This window comes from Myiozetetes cayanensis, unplaced genomic scaffold (assembly GCF_022539395.1).
Source record: "Myiozetetes cayanensis isolate MyiCay16 unplaced genomic scaffold, myiCay2020 scf23, whole genome shotgun sequence".
NCBI classification, from domain to species: domain Eukaryota; kingdom Metazoa; phylum Chordata; class Aves; order Passeriformes; family Tyrannidae; genus Myiozetetes; species Myiozetetes cayanensis.
This window is the reverse complement of record NW_026087445.1, coordinates 46,002-62,089: the sequence shown is the minus strand read 5'-3', so window position 1 is coordinate 62,089 and position 16,088 is coordinate 46,002. Positions and strand designations below refer to the sequence as shown.

At 56.7% G+C, this 16,088-nt stretch overlaps 1 protein-coding gene across 14 annotated transcripts in view; it reads left to right on the top strand.

Annotated features, from left to right (window-relative positions):
* The window catches only part of EXD3 (exonuclease 3'-5' domain containing 3), a 282,431-nt gene that overhangs the window by 246,608 nt on the left and 19,735 nt on the right, over positions 1-16,088 (top strand). For 9 of the 14 annotated variants that reach the window (XR_007629432.1, XR_007629427.1, XR_007629430.1 and 6 more), the window contains one exon: positions 7,736-8,262. The exons of 4 other annotated variants lie outside the window; for them this stretch is intronic. The gene's annotated coding sequence lies outside the window, so the exon portion shown is untranslated. The remainder of the gene's footprint in view (positions 1-7,735; positions 8,263-16,088) is intronic. One more of the 14 variants, XR_007629428.1, reaches the window with a different exon arrangement.

Below are 16,088 nucleotides of genomic sequence, written 5' to 3'. Positions count from 1 at the left end.
GGCCTTCATCCTGTGTGATCACTGGATTAACAGGGGGTTAAACCCCACCATACCAGCTCAGCCTGGAGCATTTCTGCCCCTTCACTTTCTCCCTGGTCTCGTGACACAAAGAGCAAAGCTGCCAGTTTGCCCGGAATGACCTCTGTGCCCTCCAAACCTAACCTCTTCCTTGGAAAGACAAAAATCTCATTGCCTTGCACCTCCATCTGTTTAGTGAACAGTTTAACCTAACAAGATTAGCATTCAGGGTCAGCTCTTCTGCTTTTACATTTTTCCCCCGCCGTTTGCAAAGAAAACAGCATTGGATTTGGGACAAAAGCCTGAAACCCCTCATTTGTAAGTAGTGCAGACTTTGGAAACTGTTTTGTTCCAAAGTTATCTGGGGAAGGGCTTGTGAGTCCTCTCCTAAAGCAAACAGGAGCTGGACAAGGGGCTCAGCCACAGGGAGGATGGAGCCCAGCACAAGGCATCGTGCCCAGCACTGGGGAAATTCCAGCAGGTTATTCCCCCCAAGGAAGTTTGTGAGAAGAGGGGGTCATGGTAGCAGGGAGAGGCTGTGGTGGGGTGGTTGGAACAGGAGTGAATTGAAATGTTCCCTGTTCCCCATAGGCACCCTCTGTCCTGTTGGGAACACATGGGGAGTGCAGGCACGTGGAGGTGATGGATGAAGCCATGGCAGGAGAGGGTCATACAGTCATAGAATCACAGAATCATGGAATTGTTAAGGTTGGAAAAGACCTTTAAGATCATTAAGTCCAACTGTGACCACCTGCATCTTCACCACTAAACCATGTTCACAGGTGCCACATCCACGTGTTTTTTGAACATTTCCAGAGTAATGACTCCACCACTGCCCAGGGCAGCCTGTTACAGGGCTTGACCACTGTTTCTGTGAAAAAAAACTTGCTAATATGTAGTCATGAAAGAGCAGTGGGCTTCAAAGCCAAAGTAACCTGTGAGGGGACACAAGTGGATTTTTTTAAGTGTGTGTAATCCTTAGCCACCACCACATCCCACCACTGGAACCCCTTCCAGTGGGCTCAGCCTTGGCCCCCCACCATAGCCTGGCACTGCCCAGGGAGGTGACAGCCTAAAGAGTCCCTAGGGAATCATCGTCAGGGTGGGGGGAAAAGGTAAAGGGTTCGATTTTCATTCTCTGGGACTGTTTTCCCCTCCCTCATCTCCCGCCCGCCCCCTCCCTTTTCTCCACATTGTGCTGAGCTTGAATCGGGCCTTCACAAAGGGGATTAGGGGCCGGTTGCTGATAAATAGGAAAGCAGGTTGGAAGCGTGGGAACCAGCCATGGCGCAGCACGGAGGGACATTCCTGCTCCGGAGGGCCGGGCGGGAGCAAAAGTCCGGGCTAACCCCGGGTCACCCGGGGGACCCAGCGCCTGAGAAGATTTGTTCGGACACTGGCTTTTGTTGTGCACAGTTCCGTGTCAGCCCAGCGTGTCTCTCGCTGCTATTGACGGGGAAGGAAAGCGCTATTGTCCGGTGCCCGAGGGCCCCCCTTTCACCGTGGCGCTTTCGGGGTGACGTCAAGGCGGTACATGGGAACCCGACCAGCCAGCCCAGAGCAGGCCCAGTGGTCCCAGCCATGCTCCGTGTCTGCCCAGGCCAGCAGGGATGCCCAGGGGGTCCCAGGGAGCTGAGCGATGCCTGTGGGGCCAGAGCTCTGCCTTCCCTGTGCAAACCATCCCGGCAGTGCTGGGAGAGCCACAGCCAGGTGGGGTGGATCCTCCAGCAGACAACTGGGTGGGAACATGCAGAGTGTTCTTCTTTATCTCAACCCCAGCATTATCAGGGAAATTTCCCAGAGGGAGTGGTGATCCTGCCAAAAAATTCCTGCTGGGGAATGTTTGCTGGATGAGAGGATGGCTGCCCAGCCTGCAAGTCCCAGGGGTGTCTGTGGCATCCACTCTGGCCTCACCTCACACCTGCCGATGGGTTGAGCATCTGTCATCCTGACAGTTTTAATCTCCACCTGGAGACCCCAAGAGAGGTGGGAGAAGGGCCTGGGACGGGTCTGACTCACTCCTTGGTCCAGCTGCTGCTCTGGCCTCTTTTCGGGAAGAGGCCAGGAAGGGAATTTCCCCGACAAGCACTGCGGGCTTGTGCAGTGAAGCTGCCGGGGGCAGCCAAATGAGGCTCAGCTGCTTTGCATCTGGCGCTGGGTTTGAGCAGCACAGCAGAGCATCTGGGGACAGGCCGAGTGCCAGGGAGGGAGCCTGCTGGGAAAGTCACTCCAGCCCGCCCCTGCCTCCTCCCCTTGTGACCTGACAGCGAGGAGCTGCAGGTGACCTTGAACCCTCCCACTGGTCCTGGCTGGGCTCTGCACAGTTCATCCTCCAGCTCCAGGCTCAAGAAAGGAGCTGAGCACCAAGGATGGGACTTGCTCCCAGTGCTCCCTCCTCCTCTGAAGCCCAATTTTGCTACCAAAGGCTCGATCACCACATTCTCCAGGGTCCTAGCAGGGATCACCAGGATGAAGGACACTCCAGAGCTGGCTCTGAAAGCTCAAATGAGCCGAAGCCAAATGGTAAAAACAGCCATATCCAAGCGTATATAGATGTGCACCAACAGGCTTTGTGTCCAGCAGGGAGGCAAAGGGGGAGAGTGACAAATATGTGCTGCCAGAGGGTCCTGTGGCTGCATTCTGCCACACTGCAAGGGAAAACAGAAGCCTCTTCTGTGAGCTGAGATTACCCCAGAGAAATGGGACAGCTCAAGGGGACAGAGGGACTGTGACTGCTTTGCTGTTGAGGATGCACATTGCCCTTCCTGGGAAATCTGTGTAGGCAGCTGTGGAAATATTCACAGAGGTCACTTGGGAGCTGCAGGGGCAGCATGGCTCTGCTAGGGCTGGGCAGCAGCCAGGGGTTTTTTGAAACAGCTGTGAAAAAAAGCAGGAATGGCTTCCAAGAAGCTGGATTTTCACCTGGTCTGGGTCCTTCCTGGTGGGTGGAAGAAACAATTCACCACCTGGCTGCATTTTTGGGGCCTTGCCCAAAGTGCCTCCCTGACCATGTGTGTGTCTGAGGGCAGGGACCCACTGTGCTGCTGCCCACCTGTACCCCATTGCTGAGTCAGCACTTGGCAAGCCACAGTGTCCCTGGTGAGCCTGGGAGCATGCACGGATGGGAATGAGGATGAGGATGGGAATAAGACTGAGGATTAGGATTGGAATGGGAATGGGGACTAGGATGAGTCTTTTTAGCAGGGCCTGTTGCAACAGGACAAGGGGTGATGGTTTTAAACTAAAAGAGAAGAGATTAAGATTAAACATAAGGAAGAGGGTTTTTTACATTAAGAGTGGCACAGGTTGCTCAGAGAAGTTGTGGCTGCCCCATCCCTGCAAGTGTTCAATGCCAGGTTAGACAGGGCTTGGTGCAACCTGGGATAGTGGAAGGAGTCCCTGCCCATGGCAGGAGGAGGGGAACTGAGTGGTCATTAAGGCCACTTCCAACCCAACACGTTCTGTGAGGATGAGGATGGGACAGAGATGCTCTCCTGCTCAAAGCAGATGGGATGCTTTCAGACATATCACTCTTGCACAAGCCCAGCTGTGTTGCCCAGGCTCCTCTGTCCCTCATCCCACCTGCCCACTTACTCCTCCTCCTCTCTTGTGGGTCTCTGGACCTACAGGATTGGAGGGAGCTGGGTTGGGAACAGCCTGAGACAGCCAAGTCCTGGGTGTCACAGTGTGGTCCTGGTGGATGTGGCTGTGGCACATTCCATGGGCACAGAGGGGCAACTCCCCAGCACGAGGAAGGGGATGGTGCTCTGGGTGAGGATACTCCTTCCAGCTACTGCCCTTTGGGTGCCTGACTCAAATCATCTTCTGCATTCTCCATCAGCTCAGCGCCACCCACGTGCCTCCAAACTCCCCCAGGGTGCAGCATCACCCACCACTGGCCAGGCTGAGCTCCTCTGGAGTGCTTGGAGGAGCTACCACCATTATCTCCAGCCTCTCCCACCATGGCTCCCCCTGCTGAAGGGACCCAGCTGATCCCTGCCTGCTGTTGCAATCTTCTATAGAAAATAAATAGTTCTGCAGCAGGAGAGGATTTTATCCTCATTTTTGTTATTCCCAGCTCTCCAAGTCCCCACCTTGGCCCTGCCTAATCCAATACAGCTGTTTCCTGTGCTCCACAACAACCCTGACGCTCCAGCCCATCTATTTAAATAGGTAAGACCCGGATTTCCGGAGCAAAACAAACAGTGCTGGATGCCTGAACTGCTCCAGCCTCAACCCCCGGTGCCCCACCAGTGCCTCCACTGCCTCCCCAAGCCTTCAGTCCTCCTCTGCCCCCCTGGGTTCCCCTCTGCCACTGAGACAGGGCAGGGACAGCTGGAGAAGGTGCTTGTGGAGGTGCTGATGGAGACTGCTTTGATTCCTTTATTCCAGTGCTGGGAGAGGGCCAAGGAAAATTGTCCAGTTGTCCCAAAAGAGCACATTTATCTGACTGGAATATTTAAGACTTTTGCCTGGGAAATCAGAGGATCAGACCTCTCCTTTCCATCAGGAGGATGTTAAGCCCCTGTGCCCCTCCACAGCTCTGTAAACCTGAGGTGCATGTGTACCAGAGGAGAAAAAATCCCCTTGGTCAATCTGTCTGGGATTAGTTAGAAGGATAAATAATAAATGTGAGAAAGGCAAGTCACCAGGATGTTTGGGTTCAGCAGGGGAAGCAGGCTGGGAACATTAAGGGTGTTAACATGGACTCTAAGGTTTTGCTGGGCTGAGCTTTATGGTTGTTAAATGGAATTTGGGTTGCTGCAGTTATGGAAAAGAATTAACAACAGGTGCTAATTGCTTCCTTATATTAGGAAAAAGTTCTTCCCTGTGAGGGTAGTGAGGCCCTGGCAGAGGCTGCCCAGAGAAACTGTGACTGCCCCGTCCCTGGGAGTGTTCAAGGGCAGGTTGGAAAGGGCTTGGGATAGTGGAAGGTGTCCCTGCCCATAGCAGGGGGTGGAACTGGATGATCCTAAAGTTCCCTTCCAACTCCAACCAGTCTGTGATTCTGTAGTTCTATGATCTGAGCAGCCAGAAAGCAGCCTGGAACACCAGGCTCTGTGGGTCACCTCACTGGGACTCATGGAGGTGCATGGGGCCAGCTCCCGGCCCTTCTAACCATCCTTGTGTGGGACACATCAGCCAGGACAGACAACACAGGTGGGTCCTGCTCAGGCATGGACCGGGTCAGACTGAGGGCAGACCTGCCAGGGCTTCCCTTCCCCCAGCACCTCACCCAGGTTTGAGCTTGTGTCGCTCACTGGGGACAGCCCTGTGTGCCAGGAGCTGTGGTGACTCCCTCACTTCTGAGCCCCCTGGCCCGCGAGTGTCTCCATTCCCACAGCTCATCCCTTTGGCTCTCTGAGGAAGAGCTGTTTTCAGGTGTGAAAACTCTTTGGTGTTAATTCCTGGCTGTTTGGGTGCAGTTCTGTGCTGTGGGGATGCCGTGTCCTGACACCACACGGCCTGTCCCAGGGCACACTCACTGACGGCCCCATTGCTGCTCCCAGCAGTGACACCGCCTGGCAGGATCCCAGCCCAGACCACGGCCCTTCCCCATGGGAATGCCACTGGGATGCCAGCTGTGGGTGTGTGTTTCCCAGTGACAGCTTGGGGCAGAGCTTGCCCCAGGTGCCGCCAACACTGGTGGCACATGACTGCCACGGGGCAGTGCTTGGCCAGGGCTCATGTAGGAGTCCCAGAATTAGAAATGCTTCACATGAGCCTCTTGCTTTCCCTTCCTCTTCCTTTTCCTTTTTTTCCCTTGTTATTCTTTTTCCTTCTCTTCTTAATTTTCTTTCTATTTTTCTCTTTCTCTCTCTTGTTCTCCTTGTCTCCTGGCTGTTCCCATTACCCAGCTGCACTCCCTTTGCAGTTCACACCCATCAGGCACTTTGTTCTGTGCTGCTTTACAAAGTCTCACTCCCCTTCGGCAGAGGTGCCCCCATGCCCTGACACCCTGACCTGTGTGGTGACAGTGAAGTCTTGTCACCTTTTTACCAGAACCCAGAGATAAACCACGTCTGGACCGTGAGCTGCAGGCTGTTTGCCAGTATGACATGGAGCTTCCCTCCCTCCTGGGCTGGAGGCTGGGCAGGGTGGCTGGGATGGTTCCTTTGGGATCCAGCTTGTCACCCACGGTCAGGAGTGCCAGGCACAGGGACATCTGCCGGCTGGGACACGCGGCCCCGGCCCGGCTGGTTCTGCACGGGCACAAGTTCACAGACGCGAGCCGAGTTTGAGCCCGTGTGAGGGAGAGCAGGCACCTGAAAGCAGCCAAATTTTGGGGGTTCTGAGCAGTTTGCTGGTGAGTGCAGCGGTGGTGGAGGTGACCGGAGCTCACCCCCCACCCCTCTCCCAAGGGCAGGGCCATTTGTTCGCGGCAGGCTCGGTCCGCTGGCGGTGCCGGCGCGGTGCAGGGGCGGGGGGCGAGGGGCCCGATTCGCACCTCGGCGGGAGATGAAAGAGCCGCTGGGCCGGCAGATGAAAGAGCCGGCGGGGCCGCGGCGAGCGAGGACGGAGGTGAGGGGAAGCCCCGGGAGTTGTTTTTCTTCTCATCTGTGCCGCGCAGCGGGACAGCGGCAGCCAGTGCCAGGCTTTCCCAGGGCCGCAGCAGCGCCGGGGTCCCCTCCCGGATCCAGACTGGGATGCCGAAGCGGAGGCAGAACCCACTGAGCATCCGTCAGGATGTTGCATGGAGGAAGGGAGGCTCTGGGGCTGTTTGTTGTAGGAGGAGCGTAGAAGGGATAGTAACCTCTCCTTTAATAATTGTATCATAGCAAATAGATAACCTCTCCTTTGCCTGAGACAGAAGCTGTGAGAGCAGGAATGCCAGGGGCAGTCAAAGTCGCCCTGAGCCAAGCAGGTGTTCCCTGAGCTGCTGAGGATGTTCTGCTCCAGAGGTCCCTGTAACCTCCTGTCTTGGAGTGGTGTGTCCCTGGTGGCTCCTGCAGAGCAGTGACAGCAGAGCCTGGTGCTCTGGCAGACGGGCACCCACACTTTCTTTAGGACTTGGAGGTTTGGATTTTGATGTGCTTTGAGATTGAGTCTCCAAGACCAAATGTCAAGCTGCATCCCCTAAAAAATTCTCCCCAGGGAGCTGATGAAGGTCCATCCTGTGTATCATTTTTGGATACGAGAACTTGTGCAAGGGCCTGGGCTGTTGCTTTGAAGTGCCGCAACCTTGCGGGTATGACTGAAACGGGGCTGATCACGTACAGCTCCCACCCAGCTGCTCCCTCCAGCTCCTCCAGGGTGAACCCTGAGTCTGCTCACCCCAGCAGTTTTATCCTCCAGCCCTGTCCCTGTGTGTCTCAGAGCTCTGCCAGGCTGTAGGACCTTCTGGTGACCAGGGTCCCTGACTGGCTATTACCACAATAAAGGGCAGTGAGGACCCCTGATATGGCAGGGGAGGACCAGAAAGGCTTCAGGGATCCGCAGGGAGTTGGTGATGGAGCCAGAGAGGTCTCCAGTTTGGCTTCTGCATGACCCAGACTGCAATGTGCTCATCCCTGCATGGACTGACCTGAGAAATTGTGGAAATCACTTATTTCAGCTTAAAATGCTGTGTTTGCAGTTAATTTTCATTCCCTCAGGGTGGCTTGGCTGGTCCTAGACCTCTTTGATTGGGTCCAGGCAGACCTTAGGTGGGGAAGTGGACAATCTGAAGCCCCTTCTAAACCAGCTCTCCGTTTGTGTCTCCTGGCTGCTCTCCCAGCAGGTCCAGGGCTGCCACCCACCCTGGGGACCACGCTGTGCACCCCTCACACTGCATCCGCTGGGCACCTGGAGCTGGGGAGCTGCTCCAGGGAGCTGGGCTGGAATGAAGGCACCGGACAAACCCTCCCGGCTTCTCTCTCCCAGCTGTAACAACTCTGACCGTGCTCTGCCTGCTCCTCCCTGGAAAACACCAACCCTTTCGGGACCTGTGAGGTTCAGCTGGCACTGGGAAGTCTGGGGACAATGTCCTGAGGAACAAAGGTCCCAGCTCAGCTCTGTGCCTCCCCTCTGCACCAGCTCTCTCTCCTCCTGCCTCTGCCACCCCAGGTGCTGGGTAAGGATTGCTGCTCACCTTGCCCGAAGCTTCACCCCCGTGGCCTTGTCTCAACTCCTGGCTCAAAGGTGCTTCTGAACCACGCACAGGCAGCGACAGCTCACCCACGTGTTCATCTCCATCACATGGACATGTGTGAGTGCAGGGCAGGCTTTGCCCTCACTTCTCAAGCACCACAGCACCCGTGTCAGGTGAGGAACTAAACCTGCCCAGGAGTGAACCAAGAGTTTTTGAAATCAGCCCAGAATTGCACTAGGACAGAGCCTGCATTATTGTACCTTTGCTTTCTCCTGAATTCCAGCCCTCTGACACGTTTAGATCAAACCTGATGACCCAGATCTGACTGCAGCAACTGAGTGGAGAAATCACCCTCTAAAAAGAGCAGCCTAGAGAGCCCCTGCATGTGCTCCAGGCCACCTCAGGCTGCTGCACCCATCCACAGAGGAGCCAGGCAGCACCAAAACCACTCACCAGGTTTAGTTCAATTACTTTGCAGAGCACCTCCACAGCATCCACAGCAGTGGGACAGCCTGTGCAAAACAGCTGAGTGGGCTGGGGCCAGGAGCCAATAAACACGTGTGAGCCATGAGAAACCACCTGCCTCTCTGCAACGGGACCCGCCGATGGAGCTGGGGGGGCACATGGGCACCCCATTCGGGGGAGTTGGCCAGTAGCTGGGGGGCCTGGCAAAGCCTCCCAGCCCTTGAGGACGGGCAGGTTGTGAGGTCAGGGAGGGAGATGCCTTCAGAGCCAAATGCAGGTAGAGGAAGGAAGGCAATGCAGGCATAGAAGGAAGCAATAGGGAGGAGGGAAAAAGGAAAAACCTGGGCACACATCCCTCCTTCCTCCTGCTTTCCTCATTAGGAGCAGGGAGCTGGTCGAGGCTCCAAAGCAACATGTGAATCTGGAATCTGAGGGATCTTGCAGGGATGTGTCCCCAGGTGTGGGTCACCTGCTGTGGCTTTGGGCACCTCTCAAACCCACTCCCCCAAGTTGTCAGGGGTCTCCAAACAATAATGGGGCAGAGCAGGTATTGTTAATGTGAAGAAACCAGGAAAACTTTTCATTTCAAGACTTCTCCTGTGGCCCCTTCTTTATCTCAACATCAAGCAGCTGTGATGGGCAGAAGCTCAAGCTGCTGCCCCAGACAGGTCTCATTTAATTAAAAACCTGAGTGAGGAGGATGCTACTCCAGCTGTTCCTCTTCTCAGACGATGTCTGCCAATGTCTGGGGCAGGGAGTCATGGTCCCAGATGAGGCATGTCCCACCCCTGCTGCTGCCATGTTCCAGGGAGGCCTGTGCCCATTGCTCATCTGGCCACTCTGGATGCTGACCTGGGCCTCGGCTGTTGTGCAGATGGGCTTTTCCATGGCCTGTGATGCTTTCCCAGTCTTGCTTCCCACCTTTCAGAGTAGTCTGAAGGAGAGTGGGAGTTTCACACGTTTCAAATCCCAACCTGCTTTGGTCAGTGGTGAGGGAAGAAGCAGCCTGAGCCCCACAGACTGCTCAAGGGGAGCCTGGGGGGAGCTGGTGAGGGTCTGTCAGCCTGGGGCCCCCTGTCCAGGGAACGGCCAGGGCAGCATGCCTTTATGGAGACGGGCTCCCTGCAGCACAAACCCCAGGGGAGGGAGACCCCCTTTCACCCCCAGCTACAACCCCGTCCCCCCCTCTGCAAGGAGGGGCAGGCAAGGGCCATCTCAACCATCTCGGGGTCTGGAAGAAGGACCCCTCACCCTGGGCATGGTTCTCCAACTCCACCCCACCAGGGCAGCGTGCCCGGCTGACCCCCCACTCACAGAGCCCCCCCAGCACTGGCAGGGTCTGGGAGCGGCGGGGAGGGCTGACCCCGGAGCCCCCGCTAAGTGCAGTGGGGTTGGGTTTTTCCCACTCCTGGGAACCAAGCGTCGGCTTTTGTTGGCGAACAGAGCGTAGCTTTCATGTGAAAAGGTTAGTACAGTATGTTAGTTCCTAATGAGGGGATAATAGAGTCTGATTCTCACACCCCGGAGACTGCGAGGTGACAGCAGCACGGGAGAAGGGTATTTAACACCTTCGCCTTGGGAACCTTTTCCCTTCCCAGCCGGAGTCCCCCGCCTTGCCAAGAGCAGGGAGGAGGAGGAGGAAGAGGAGGAGGAGCGCGGTGCAACGCCTTTGTCCTCGCTTCCCTCTCGCACCCCGATCCCATCCCGTCGGCACACGCGTCCTCGCAGCCGGCGGAAAAGCCTGGGAAACAGTCGGGCGATAATTCAGGGCCTGGCTCCCTGTCACTGGCTCACGGTGTCACAGTGTCCCCAGCTACGGGCACCGTGGGGAGCCTGCAGGTCGTGGTGTCTGGTGGGGACGGGGCCCCGGGGCGGTTGTGTGGGGCTGTGGGCGTGAGCCCCCTGCATGGTGGGTGCCCTCAGGCTGCGTCTCCAGGGCTGTCACCTCCCTCGCCGTGTCTGTGCCAGGGCTGGGGCTCACGGTGCCACCTGGGGCATCCTCAGTGGATCAGGATTCAGGGACAGATATGTCCCACAAAGCCCAGGCAATGAAGCACAGCCCAGGTGCTGCACAGGGAGGATTTAAGGGCCCTACTGCCTGCCTTCTTTTCCCAGAAAACTCAAGATTTCTTTCTAAGTCCAGCCTCACACCCACCATCCCACTGCAGTGAAGGAGGAGGACAAACCCTGTGGGCTCGTGCCACCCACAGACAGCCCTGCAGGTGGCTGTGACCCCCTCCGGGGCTGCCAGGCATCTGCAGCCACATGCCATCCCAGGGAGGGGTCAGATATAGGCTGGTGTTGCTGTTTTCTTAGGGGTCACAGCATCCAGCAAGGGCAGCCCCAGCACCAGGGTGAGGGGGCACAGGGTGATTGCCTGCAGAGTGGCAGGAGCTGTGGTGCTGGCAGTGGCTGGAGGCTGGATGAAGCCTCCCCCAGGAGCTGCTGCTGGATTAAATCCATGGGTTCTGTATATATTGAGGGAGTTCAATTCAGGCTGCCCATGCAGGAGCTGGAATGTCCTCAGAGCAGGAGAGACCAGTTCTGCCAAATTCCACCCCATGGGATGCCAAATTACAAGTGTCATTGCTTGCCTGTCACTCCACTTCCCACTACTTACTGATCTCAGAAATGGCACATTTTTTAAGTAACCCTTTCCTAGGTGACCTGGTTCTGACGCTGAGGTTGCCTGTGGGAAACCAGGAGCTTCCCAGTCCCCAGCACCTCCTGTCCTTGGTGCGTGGTTCCTACTGGGCTGTGCTCAGGTGGGACAAGGGAGGCTGCAAAGCAGCAGTTCAGGGCCACCATGTCCCCTATACAAGACTAAGTCAGACACCAGGGCATCAGGGGTGGAATTTTTTGAGAGTATGGTCTGTGCCTGCTAAAAACAAGGTGCTGGGGAATTTACTGCCAATAATGGCCAAAAGTGTGGAGGGCTAGCTCCTGCAGGGCTCACAGCGCTGTGCCAGCTCAGTGTCATCAGACCCATCCTGGGCATCCAGGTGATCAGAGGGGGGATGTCCAGGCCATTGTGCCCCAGTGTGCTGCCTCCTTGCTACCAGCAGCACCTGGCTTCACTGCTCAGCTCTTTCATGCTCTTTTCTTTCTCCTTCATTCTTTAAGTAGCAGGATGACAATGCCAGTCTCACTAGATTTTCTGACAGCATCACTTGAGGGGTGTGTGCTCTGCTTCCCACAGGGACAGGAAGCCAGTGGCAGTGCCTCCCTGTCCTCTCCAGTGGGGCACAGTCCCACAAGTTGCCCAGCATGCAGCAAACCCCTCTCCTGGGAGCAGGGCCAGGCTCCAGGCTGCTCAGGGGCTGGGCTGTCCTCTGTCCCACAAATCCCAGAGGCAAGCAAAGGTAAATTCCTGCACCTGGTTTGGGGTGACCTCAGGCGCAGAGACAGGCTGGGTTGAGAAGGGGTTGAGAGCAGCAGGGGAGAAAGACTTGGGGTTGTGGGTGGATGAGAAGCTCAACACATGCTCTGGCCACAAGCACTGGCATCCCAGAACCCCCCCACGTCTTGGGCTCATCCCACAGTGTGGGGTCAGCAGGTGAGGGAGGGATTCTGCCCCTCTGCTTCTCCCAGGTGAGACCCCACCTGCAGTGCTGCCTCCAGCTCTGAGGTCCTCAGCATGAGGACGTGGAGCTGCTGGAGCAAGTCCAGAGGAGGCCATGGAGGCTGGAGCACCTTTGCTGTGGAGACAGGCTGGGAAAGCTTGGGGTGTTCAGCCTGGAGAAGAAAAGGCTCCGGAGAGACCTGAGAGCCCCTTCCATTGCCTAAAAGGACTCTAAGAGAGCTGGAGAGAGACTTTGGACAAGGGCCTATCAAGTGTCAGTGCAAGGGGGAATGGCTTCCCACTAGCAGAGGGCAGGGTTAGATGGGATATTGGGAAGAAATTCTTCTGTGGGGGTGGTGAGGCCCTGGCACAGCCAAACCATGGTCCAGGCCTGGGGGGAAGCAACCAGCACCCCAGGGACTGGCTGTGAGAGTCATGAATTTTGGGAAGAATCTGCTTTAGTGAAACTTTGAGGTCCCAAACCCCACCAAGTCTGGAGACACAGTGCTCTTTGGCTCTGTGAGGCATAATGTCAAATACTTATACAACTTTTTGGAGGGGCACTGACCTTTCCTAAAGTGCTGCACATACATGTGGGCAAGGCAGAGTCGTGGTCTGTCTCCATCAGTGGGCAATTCCTGGGTTAGAAAGCCTGGATTTGGGCTCATGGAGCAGCTGTTCCCTGGCTTCCCTTAACACTGGGCTGATGCAGGAACAGACACTGCCTCCTGCCCCTGCAGGCTATGTGCCCTGGGCTGCTGCCCCAGCTCCCGTGGTGGGGAGCGGCAGAAGTGCCAGCAGTGCTGCTGCCTGGGGTGGACCTGTTTGCAGAGCCCCTTCTCCAGCTGTCCAGCCTGAACCCCTTCTCAGGAGAGGGTGGCACCGGTGGAGCCTTGCTGGCTTGGAGGGTGGTGGATAGGAGCAGGTTGTCCACTCTGGGGTGTGGGTTCACGTCATCCCTACGCCCAAGGAGCATCTTTCTGGGTCAACCTGCACTGGCCCATTCACACCGGAGGGGATGTTTTCCAGCTGAGATGACCCGGGCCTGAGAAGCAGACATTCCCTCGCTTGAGTGTGCTGAAATGTTTAATTAGAGTTTAACAGCAGCCTGGGAAAAAGATGTCTCGTCATATTTCTGGAGTGCATTTTGCTGTTGAGCCGCGCGCCCGTACGCGCGGGGCCGGGGGAGACCCGCGGCACAAAGGGCCCTTTATGAGCCTCTCCCCACGGCTCGCCCCGACCCTGAACTTTCCCATTAGCTGCTGGCGCGGTGCCCTCGCGCGGTGCCCGGGAGGGAGCCGGGACGCCGCGGGACGGAGCAGCCACGCTACGGCTCCTCCTCTGCTAGGCAGGTTGGGGCTGTAGGACAGAGGGCAGTGTGAGGTGTCTGGAGGAGGGGACATCCCTCCAGCTGTGCTTGGATGTTTGGGTGAGCCCGAGGTTGGTAGGGCCACGGGGATGCAGTGTGACCACGGTGAGCGTGGCAGGACACGGGGGTTCCATGGGATGGTACCTGGGACACAGCGTTACCTGTGAGTGTCCCTCACCCAAGTGCTTCTGAAAGTGCTGCCCACATAGATCAAAGATTTCATTTCTCAAGTCCCGGCAGGATTCAGACCTCAGTCCCCTTCCTCTGCCCCCACACTGGGAAGGGAAGATGCTCAGCCCTGCCCAGCTGGTGGAGGCAGCGAGGTGGCAGGACAGGATCCTCAGCCCTCTCCATCACCCCCTGGGCACCTGGTGGGCCCTGGGGAGCACAGCTGCCGCCCCAAGGAAGCTGGGGAGGAATGCAAGGAATGGAGCACACACCTTTCTCCCCCGACTTCACCTCCACAAATTGCCCATCAGCATTTTCCACTCACAGGTATTTTTTTCTGCGGGGTAAAATTACAGTTTTGGCATCACTCACCTGCCCACGTCCTCCCCATCAGCAAAAGGGCAAACCCATGTGTGGTGGGGTCAGATCCCTCTTCCTGTCATCTAGCTCAGCTTTGCCTCCTCCAGTTGGCCACTGAAACAGTAGAGAGCAACTCCCTCGGGTCCAGCAGGAGCCTAAAAAAATGCCACATTTGTACATTATTACCCCTTTTTACCTTTTTTGTGTGTTGACAAAAGCATGTGATGCTCCAAATCACTCTCAGTCCTCCTGCTGGGGTGAGGAGCCGTGGGAGTGCTGGGTCCTGCTGTCACACTGTGGTGACCCACATGTCACCAACAGGCTGGGGTCATGTTAGCATATCTGGGAGCTGTCAGTCTGGGAACATGGGGAATAGGTGCCCGAGGTCTCCTGGGGTTTGTCCTTGCTCAGGCACAGCAGCTCTTCCCCCACACTGCTCCGGGGACTTGCTCTTGTGAGTCCCAGGTTGCAGCTCATGTGGCGCCTTTCTGAGACTTTTGGGGGGAGCCTTTTGGAGTTCTAGAAGAGCTGGTGTTTTCCCTCAGGCTGAGGTGCAGATGGCTGTCCTCAAAGGAGGTGGTGGTCCCTGTGAGCCCCTCTACTGGGAATGCTGCTCTCCATTGCTGCTCCATTTCCCAGGAAGCTTCCCCAGCCCCCATGGCCCTATGAGATGTGCAGGATCTGCATCAAAAGCAACTCTCTTCCAACAGCCCTGGCCTGAGCTGGTGCAGGTGACAGTGGGATTCTTGAGCTCTTCATGAGGATGAGGACAATTCTCAATCCACAGCAGGGAGGATTCAAGTTAGATCTTGAGGTGCAAGGACAACAGAGCCCGGGGAGGCTGGGGGGTCTCATCGGCAGAGGCAGAGGCTGTTGGGAGCAGGCACTGATCTCTGCTCCCTGCTGACCAGTGACAGGATCAGGGGAAGCTGTGTCAGAGGAGCTTTAGGCTGGCTATTGGGAAAAGGTCCTTCCCCCAGAGGGTGGTTGGCACTGAACAGGCTCCCCAGGGCAGTGGGCACAGCCCCAAGGCTGCCAGAGCTCCAGGAGTGTTCGAACAACACTCTGAGGGACAGGGTGGGATTGTTGGGGTGTCTGTGAAGGGCCAGGGATTGGACGGGATGATCCTTATGGGTCCCTTCCAGCTCAAGATATTCTGAATTCCATGACACTGTGAACCGATGGCTCACAGATGGCTCTGCTCCTGACCTGGGGCCTCCAGTGACCTGGTGGCCTTTCACATCTGGAACATCTGGGCAGCTGCTACCCCCACTGTGTTTCCATGTTGGGGCTGGAACCAAGGAAAGAAGTGCTGCTGGGGGTCTGCAAGGCTGACAGAGAGCAGCCCTGGTGCCCCAGCTGGGAGCCTGCATGGGCTGGAGATGTCCATGATGTGAGCTGAACCTGCAAGAGCACCCAGTGCTCCAGGGCGTGTGTCAGCTCTGCTCATGTGAGGGAAGGATCTGACAGTCTTGGGCTGTGGCCCCAGCACTCTCCCCAGCGTCCTAGGGGTTGAACATGGGTTTGGAGGGGCTGGAGTCTGCATTTGGAGGGGCTTTGGAAGTTGCAGGGCTGTCAGCCAGCACGTGGTCAGGGTTACTTGGCACTGGCAGTGGCTTCTGGTTGGGTCAGGCTGTCAGGGAGCCCTGACTGCTCCCCCACAGTGGGTATGGCGGGGATGGATCCTACTCAGCCCTCCAGGAGGCTGGGGCTTGTCCCCGGAGTGGGGAGCTGTGGGAGCAGCTCTGGGTGCAGTCAGACTCATCTGCAGAGACAGGGCTGGAGGGAATTCAAATCCTCAGGCACAGAGAAGTGCCTGCAGCTCATGGTGAGGAGCGTGATGGTGGGTTTGATTTTAGTAGAGTTTAAGATTCTGCTTCAAAATGAAACTCTCTGGTCCTCCCAGCTGTGGGGAGTGCTACCCCCTGGCACTCCCAACTGTTGATACAGAGCCAGGGGAATGGGTCCAGAACCTGTGTCTGTGGCCAGGGCAGGGGACAAGCCACTGAACTGTGCTGTAACTGGTTTATCCATCTGGACTTTCCCCATTCCAGAGCTGAGGGTTTGCCTGCCAG